Here is an 8991-nt window from a genome sequence, read left to right as displayed (position 1 = left end):
TTATCGGCATAATGATCGCTATGCTTGTTTGCATATCGCACGTTCGGGTGGTACTTAGACCGGTTCGCTTAAGCCTCCTTCCCACGGTCAATTATTTGGAACGGCGTGCCCCATATGCTGTCAAATTGCTGGCAAACGTGCTAATTCACACACCACCGCATCGGGTGGTTGAAGCACGTGTCAGAGGGGGAGGAGGGAGGCAATTCGCAATGACAATATAATACCGGCGGTAAATCCAATAATATCACATGTGTGAGCGATGTCCCTTTTCTGCAATGCACTGTCGCATGCCGATTGGGGTCCACACACCGACTGTGAGAGAACGAGCGGTTGGTTGGGAAACCGCGACCGGGTGAAACAATGCTGCACCGAAAACCCGGTTAGCTTGCTTTTCCACTTGCTTTCGGCAAGTTAGTTACCGGAACGATTTTGCCGGTTTGTTTGCCTGGCGTCTCTGTTTGACCCATTGATTCAGCATTTTCAACCTTCGTTCAATAACAATCAAAACTCACGCATACCTGCTATGGATTCACTGCTTCCCCGATGACGCCCCCTCCCAGCAACCCCAAAACCGTTAATTACCGTCATTTTCATTACTGAGTACCAAACCACCGGTGCGTCAAATAAGATCATCCTTTAAATCCTTTGTACCATCCCTACTGAGCAGAAATACGACATTGAAGGGGGCAGGGGGAGGAAAAATAAATGCTACATTTTGTGTTTGGAATAAACAATAAACGAAGAATATGGAACAAATGAGAAATGGTGTTATAAATAGTTTCAATGAAACAACAAAGGCCCACTTTGATTTTGTAAACCTATGTAAACCACCATCCGTTGGTTTTGTGGTTGGACAGTGGTTGGATTACGCAGCCGTTGCATGCCTACCGGAGAAGACCACCTCTAATTGTCATTTATAAAACGGGACAGATTTATTGGCTTGTATACAATCGGAAAACGCGCCGAATTAGTGTTGTGTGCTAGGTTGTTGTTCTAACTACGTTTGTCAATTCCTCTCACAACAGCAAAATAGAAAACGATGGCAAATTCGTTAACGGTGGATGAGTTTAAATCTTTCAACCACAAACCGCTTCTAATAAAAGGACATTTCCCGTTCATCCGGATGCAATTGCTCGCGGTTAACAGCGATCCAAGAGCGGATATGCAGCGATCGAAGTCGGCAGAAACGATCGTACGACCGCAGCAGGACAATGGTGGACGGGTACCGTTTCCAGGCGGCAATATGATGCTGATCAACACGACAAATGGTCGCAGTGTAGGTGTAGTTGGTAGGATCCTGCACGGTACTATCGGCTATCCGAGAGCGGCATCACCGTTTTCAGGCGGCAAAAGTGATGTTCTAGTAGCTGTAGCTGATAGCTTCCTGCGCGCCACTATCAGCGAACAGAGATCAGCGATGCAGCTACCGAAACCGGTAAAATGATTGTGCGGCCGGAACAGGACAATGACAGTCGCCCGGCACAGTCTGATGATGGCGGCAATACGGCGGACGGCATAATGAAAGCTTTTGGCAGCGGTGCTGTAACCTGCAGGATATTGCTTGGTATCTCGGAAACGACATGGAAATATAGCGCCTGGATGATGATGTTTAGGTCGGTTGTGAGGAGAAGATTTACATAGAGAATACAAACGATACCACTCAGCAGTAAGAGTTAGCAAACATTTTCTCATTGTTTTCGTTAGCAGATGAGAATTAGCATGGTGCGTCCGTTACGTTGTTTGTTTACGCTGGCGATGCTTGTTATGACTGTCAAACGGCGGTACCGTTTTGACGACCCAGTTAACATTTGATCAACACATATCCTTATAGCTTAAGCAATACGGCCTTTTTGAACTGTTACTCGTGATTTAAAAAATATCCTTGTAGCTATCGATATTCGATCAATAGAGGAGTTTAATATGATCCATATTTAACCCTTTATCGATGATAACTGCTTCGCAGTAGCAATGAATTAGGAAGGAATTTGTTTGTTTGATAATGGTGTAACTACCATCTGTGATAGAAAACTGCTGTTCAAACTGCATACTATTATCCTTGTTTTTGTTGGTTGACGTGTACCGGGGGGCTTTATCCTTGTGTTGTACAGGTAGGGGTGCATAAGCGTAAAGGTGAACACGCATTAACTTTCGCAGCGGTGTGCCCCGGGGTCCATAGACATGCCCGGCTAAACCCAAAAGGTGTGTGTGGCACTGATGTTTATTTGCTTGCTTTTTCCTTACAACCAAATGATTCATTATCTCGTCTCACGGAGAGGATAGTGTCAACACAGCAACAAGTAATGCGAAATTGATTAAAAAAAAGAAGAAAATAAACAATACATAATAGGAAAAACAGAATTTGTTGCACATTTAACATAAATACTTCACAAACAATCGTTTGTGTTTGCACGCTTTGTGCTTGCGCGCTAAAGAAGCTACCAATACAAACATAGTGCCTTTTTTCGCCGATAGCACCCTTTCTGCTATTGTCGCTGATAGAGCCTTTTTATATATACAATACAATATATATATATATATATATATATATATATATATATATATATATATATATATATATATATATATATATATATATATATATATATATATATATATATATATATATATATATATATATATATATATATATATATATATATATATATATATATATATATACAATACAATATATATATATATATATATATATATATATATATATATATATATATATATATATATATATATCTCATATTTATTGTACATCACCTTCTCTGATGTTTTTCTTGGGGGAGATAATTTACTTTATTTCCGACTTTTATTCGACCAGCAGTGGATTTCTGTGCGTTCCTGTACCTGCGTTTTCGATATACCTGCGTGGCAATGCGTCATTTTTATATTCTCTCCTTTGCTATAGCGAGGTCAAAGGTTTTTCTATCGCCGTTATGTAGGGACGATGGGAATGACGCATTCCATCCGGAAGGTGAGAGAAGGAGAAAGAGAGAAAGCGAGAGAGAAAGAGAGAGAGAGAGAGAGAGAGAGAGAGAGAGAGAAAGCAAGAGAGAGAGAAAGAGAGAGAAAGAGAGAGAATTTAAAAAAAACAGCGACATGCATCAACACAAAGAAGCCAAAAGATGCCTTAAGTGGGGGTGGAAGCGGTGGCTGGCTGGTTATGGATGGGGGCTAGGTGGAATTGGTTGGGTTAGTTGGGATTTCGCTTTTGGTCTAGGTTGCTTTTTCGCAGGCTATTTGACTTTTCACTAACACATCTTGTAGGGTTTTTATGGACGGTGTTGGACGCTAAAATACACACACACACATCCACCCACACTGTGGTGTTGTATTGAAGAAATATTTTTCCAATACCCGCTACCTGCATTTATCAACGAAACCCAATCCCTCGTTCAGACTAAACTCAACCTCCCTCCTCCCCTTCCACACCATTTAGCATGTTGCGTTGGAGCTTCTTGGGAGCAGCAGCAGTTTTTGGGTTTTTTTCAATTTCCCATTCGTTGAGGTTTTCAAATTTAATGGTGCGAAAAAATGAAATGAAATCACACGCACACCCATAGCAGCATGCCGCTTGGAATATGTATCTGTAGAGAGTGAGTGAGAGAGAGAGTGAGAGAGAGTGAGAGAGATAGTGTGTGTGTGAGAGAGAGAGAGAGTGAGAGCGAGTGATAGGGTGGGAGGGATGTAGAGGGACAGCGAGTGGATGAATATCAACCCATGACAGAGAAGACAAGGCAGGCAAGAAACTGTGTGTGTGTGTGTGTGTGTGTGTGTGTGTGTGTGTGTGTGTGTGTGATTTGTGTTAGTGTGTAGAAGAGAGTATCTCCGTCTCGCTCGTGCCGCCTATGTACTGCGAGATTGCTTTGCCCTCTGTCGGGCAGCCGTTGTGCAGCGCACCGTATTTTCCTACCGCACGGTGAGTGAAGTGTATCATACCAAGCGACAGCGACCAGCGAAAACGCGCAACCCAAACGTACCATAAGCGCCAGGCTTAGCCAGCAGCAGCAGCAGTTTGCGCTATCGCATGCTGTAGTAGGGCAATAGACAGTGTGTATGTGTGTGTATGTACGGTCTTTTTTTTGTACTGTCGTTGTTGTGCGTGCAGGAGAGCAAGAAAACAAAACCTCGAGGCAAGCGGTCGCCGCAGAAAAAGCCAATCAAGTTACCTTTCCAAAACAGCAGCAGCCACAACAGCAACAGGGGGTACTATAAAAAGGAACAAGAAATAATAAATGTGTGTGGTGGTGGTAGTAGTACTATAGCAGTGCTGTGGCTTAAGCTGCTTCACCCCACCCCCATATGTGTTGGTCCTAGGACTTGATTGGAAATTCTAACTCCCGTCCCGCTGTATACTGTTTGTGTGCGCTTGTGTGGCGTGTAGAATGACACTTGTTTCGTGAGTTGTGTGTGTGTGTGTGTGTGTGTGTGTGTGTGTGTATGTGTGTAGTATGCGGATGAATAGAGATGCTGGGACCAACCATATCCTGCTACCTTTAGCCCGTCTGCCATCAGATCAACCGTTGTTTCCAACACCTTCGCAACTTTACTAGCATTTCGAGCACTAAAGAAACTGGCTTTTCGCAATAGCGTGTGGGACCCACACATGTGTGTGTGTGTGTGTGTTTTGATAATCTTGCTCAAAGGAACCTGTACTTAAGAAACATAACCAAAGTAGTGGGAAAAAGAACACAGGCGCGCTCTTGTAGGCTTAAGCCAAACATCAACAAAACTAACCAGGAACGAACGTACTCCACACGCCCTATTGTGTGTTGTATGAGGGTGTGTGTGCGCGCATTTTGCTACTTAGCAGTAGTTTTATCTAAACTGACAACAAAAACAACGTCAACGATAAACAAACCAAACCACAAAACCAACAGAACACAAACCTATTCTAAGGAACAAGTCGGCAAATGGTGTAGTAATATGTATGGAGTAGCTGTGTGGTGGTAGTAGTAGAATAGGAGTAATGGAGAGTGATGAGGTAGAAAGATCAACGGTTATCCGTTTTATTTTGTTTGCCATCTACAGGAATTCCCCGATATACGCGATTTCGCTGTACGATATTTTCTAAACGCAGTGCTTTAAGCAAATTGTACTTGTTTGACAAATCGAATGTTAAATGCAACATAATTTCCCTTTTGATGGAATTTTAAATACCATTTCAAGTAGAAAATTGCAATCATCAATTGAAATCAGATCACATAACTAATTTATTGGCTAAAACCTACCACTTCAAGCAAAATTATACGAAAATTTGATATAATTTGACTGAAATCCTCGAAATTGGACTTACGCTAATATTCGAGGCACGCTATTGCCTCCGCTCCGCATTAATAGCGTATATCGGGGTATACCTGTATTTTCCGTTTGGCCAGCGCTGTCACGCGCAAGAGTAACGTACTGATGGCGCTAGTGACGTGCCAATGGTGTTGCGAACGCGCCGACTCGGTGGTTCTCCTTTTTCTTTCTCTCTCTCTCTCTCTCTCTCTCTCTCTCTCTCTCTCTCTCTCTCTCTCTCACGATTTGTATATCCGTTTAGTAATAAATACTACTAGCCTGGCAGAATGTGGCGACCGGCGAAATGAGTTCAGTAAACACACCACCACACCTTTGCCGCATTCTGCAGTTAGTGCGCGCGCGCATGTTCTGTTAGTGCGCACGACGATCGCTGGCTTCCTTACAGCGAGTGCACTCGGGTTACAGCTCGAGTGAAAATGAACGTGAAATTTTGGTTTCTTGCTATATTTAATTAAATATCAATCATAATATGGCTTATCATATACCAAAAGAAAGGAAATTCAATTCCTCGACAACATTTCCTGCTTGCAAACTACCATCATTTTAGGATTGATTCATTCTGTTAATGATTTGCATTCAACGAGGGTTACACAAATGATTTTTTTTTTTTTTTAGTATCTCATTCATAGAGAAACAAAGGCTGGCTTACGAAGTATCAAAAGAAATTATATTAATAAGAAATAAAACTTTAATATTTTTTTCCAAGTGTTTGAATGACATGTTTAAGAATGAATATTTCGTCAAAAATACTTTATATTTTCATTTTTTCTTTCAACGCAAGCAGAAACATTTGTCCATTGCAGTCGTAACATTGCAGTAAAGTAACTCTCACTCACACTGCGCTCACCTTGGTGGTGCTCTAAAAAGCCTCGTAAAAAAATAAAACAACAACAACCTTGGTGGTGTGGTGTGGTACAATTGCTTCAAAACTTTTAGCCCCCCCTTTCCCTATTCCAAAGTCTTTGACTATCGCGTTTAGAACAAAAGTATTCAAACGAATTTCCGACAGGCTATTGCGCGCTTGTGTGTCCCTCTCATGATCTGTTGGACGGAAAACCCAGCCCCTGAGCAAACGCGGCGAGAGAAAGTAAAACAATGTTTGCACCAAATTGCTTCAATTCTGCAATGTCACACACCGTCAAACAGAGTAAAGGCGGGTGAAAGGATGAAGGTGGGAATTCATCCAGCAGCAGCTGCCGCTGCTACTGTGTGCGTATGCACACGCGGATTCCTTCAGGCCTCTGTACGATGAGAGAGCGAAATCGTGTCGGCCAGAGCCAGCCTTGTCGGTGAGATGAGAATTTTACTTTCTTCACTGATTTTTTTTCGTCTGTCGCATCTTTCGGCGAAAAGGGTTGTTGAGACACGGTGAGAATATGAGTTACCCCAATGAAGAGGCGAACGCATACAGAGAAATGACGGAAGTGTAAAATGGCGCGAGTGAAACGCGTTTTTTCACGTTTCAGTGAAATGAGCGCTTTTGTTCATACTCCCTCTTGCGCTTCTGGTGGAACGCTACGCGTCCAGTTGGTTGCTTACGCGTTCCAGCGTGCCTTTGTAACGGTCTAATGTGAGTGTGTATGTGTGTATTCAAGCACATTCAATGATAGAGGCGAGTGCGCGCGCGCGCTTTTGCTCGCATATCGACCCAACTACACACATACACACACAACACAAATAATATAATGAGTGCCCTGCTCGTGAGTGGTACGCTGCGAGAAAGAGAGAGAGCACGCCAACGTGTACGAAACGCACACACAACGGTCGTACACAGTGTACGCTGCCCCCATGTGTACGGGCAGATCGGCCATCGGGCATACTGTACAGTTGCTGGTCGACAGCGGGCAGAACAGCAAGCAGCAGTGCATACTACGGGAAGCCTATTGTAAGCGTTGAAACGTCACCTCAAGAGAGGAGGAGGCCGCCAGCATCATCAGCATTTGCCCCCTAGTGTGGGGCGTTGAAGTTATAGCGCTTGTGTATGGTGGCGCCACCGTCGCCGCATACATTCAACCACTGGAGGGTGCGCCTAACCATCCTACTCCTCTTGCTCCCCTTGGATATTCCGAGGAGAATGAGATAAAACAGTAGTTGGCCAGCCATTTTTTGGTGTTAAACAGAAGACAAAAAAAAATCGTTTAAAAAGGAACCTCTTAAAAAAGCGTTTTTGCACCCCTTAAACTACGTGTGTGGCTTTGTACTTTATGTGTGGTGTACGAGTGTATCCTGCGTGTGTGTGTGTTCCTGTGCCAGACTAAATGCTCGATCGATATATAGCTTCGTCAGTGTATAAGGAAAAGAAAATGGGAGCCTTTTCTTGCACGACACTACTTTTTTGTTGGTTTTGCCACCAGCAGCAGCAGCTCCACAATGATCGCTCTAAGTTGTTCAAGCCAATGCGGCAAAAGAAAAAAAAAATGTTTTCTGGCTGCTTGCTAAAACCGAACAGAAATAGCCAACAACGCCCGCCCCTGAGTATAATATGGTGCGGTGAAAATGTGTGTATGTGTGTGTGTGCGCGCGTCTGCCCGTGTGTATGTGTGTGTATGCATAGTGTGAAATCAATTAACAAAAACACACCAACAATCACCCCAAAGCAGCGCACCGCAACCGGAACTCGTAGGAAAATCGGGAAAAGCGTGCGGATGAACAAGCGCGAACAACGGACTGGTTTTTTTAGGCTATTGAGCTCTGAAAGCAGGAGAGGTGGGAAGGGGGGAATAAATTAAGATGAGAAAAAGCATTTCTTGTTGGTTGTTTTTAGGCTTGTGGAAGAAGGGCTTTCAGAAAGAGGGATGGCAAAGGGTAGAGAGCAAACGTCGGATGGAAACTAAAAAGAGAGAAAACGAGATGGACAGAAGGGGAGGGAGGGAGTGGGGGGGGGGGGGGGAATACAATATGTGCGACTCCTTCCCATACGCCGTTTTCGGGGCAACCGCGCATAACTAAAAAGTGTAGTTTTTAAAAAGTGTGTGTCGTGTGTGCGTGAGTGAGCGCGCGCCCGCGCGTTTGTGTATATATAAAATTTATTTCTCCATTTTAGAGTGTGTGTGTGTGTGTAAATGTGTGTATGTAGTGAGCGCGCGCGTCGCCGCCACCGCCATCATCCTTTCCGATCTTACGCGAAATGAAATAAAGGAGAGAAGCTCAAAGATCAAAATTTGAAACGGAGGAAATACAGGAAAAATTGCACAGTTTAAATGGCGCTACCATTGGCAATTTTACTGCTCAACCATAGCCCTACTATTGCAACTATCTACTACAGCTACTATTACTACTGCCGCTTGTTTAGGGAAAAGAAAAAGAAGAGCCCTCTCCCCATAAAATGGATGTGTTAAAAAGCAACCTCACCGCGCGTCTAACGCGCTGCTTAACGGCTTCCATCAGCGACTCCCCCGCTGCTGTTCCCCAACGACTGTCGTGTGCGCGCGTGTGTATGTGTGCGCGCGGACGCGCGCTAGTACGTGTGCGTTTGTGTGTGGTGTTCTGTCTTCGTTCCGCTCCGCGTTGCCCTTTTGGTCCGCGGCTTACACACGCTGTCTCTCACACTATCAACCGCTCAAAAGCAGCAGTCCCAGCAGCACCAGCAACAACAGCAACCTAAAAAAGAGAGATAAAGAGAGATTTGGGTGTCATTAAGAGAGTGTGTTGTTTTTTCTTGTGAGAGTGTGCGTGACGCAG

The 8991-nt window shown here is 43.9% G+C and overlaps 1 protein-coding gene and 1 long non-coding RNA gene across 13 annotated transcripts in view; one reads left to right on the top strand and one right to left on the bottom strand.

Annotated features, from left to right (window-relative positions):
• The first annotated feature begins 3911 nt into the window (after positions 1-3911).
• LOC1272270 (high mobility group protein DSP1) overlaps positions 3912-8991 on the top strand; it is a 24243-nt gene continuing 19163 nt past the window's right edge. The window contains exons 1-2 of one of the 12 annotated variants that reach the window (XM_061654401.1): positions 7139-7195; positions 8354-8378. The gene's annotated coding sequence lies outside the window, so the exon portion shown is untranslated. Of the gene's footprint in view, positions 4409-7034; positions 7796-8353; positions 8379-8991 lie in introns of those variants that run through there. The other 11 variants (XM_061654407.1, XM_061654452.1, XM_061654385.1 and 8 more) reach the window with 11 other exon arrangements.
• Positions 3914-7202, bottom strand: LOC133392832 (uncharacterized). The gene is made up of 2 exons (XR_009765828.1): positions 6206-7202; positions 3914-6157 (listed from the first exon to the last, which is right to left on the bottom strand). It is a non-coding gene; the product is annotated as an uncharacterized LOC133392832 (long non-coding RNA).

The sequence above is a fragment of the Anopheles gambiae genome, chromosome X (genome assembly GCF_943734735.2).
Source record: "Anopheles gambiae chromosome X, idAnoGambNW_F1_1, whole genome shotgun sequence".
In the NCBI taxonomy this organism is placed as follows: Eukaryota; Metazoa; Arthropoda; class Insecta; order Diptera; family Culicidae; genus Anopheles; species Anopheles gambiae.
The sequence above is the reverse complement of the archived record's forward strand: the minus strand, read 5'-3'. Positions and strand labels throughout refer to the sequence as shown.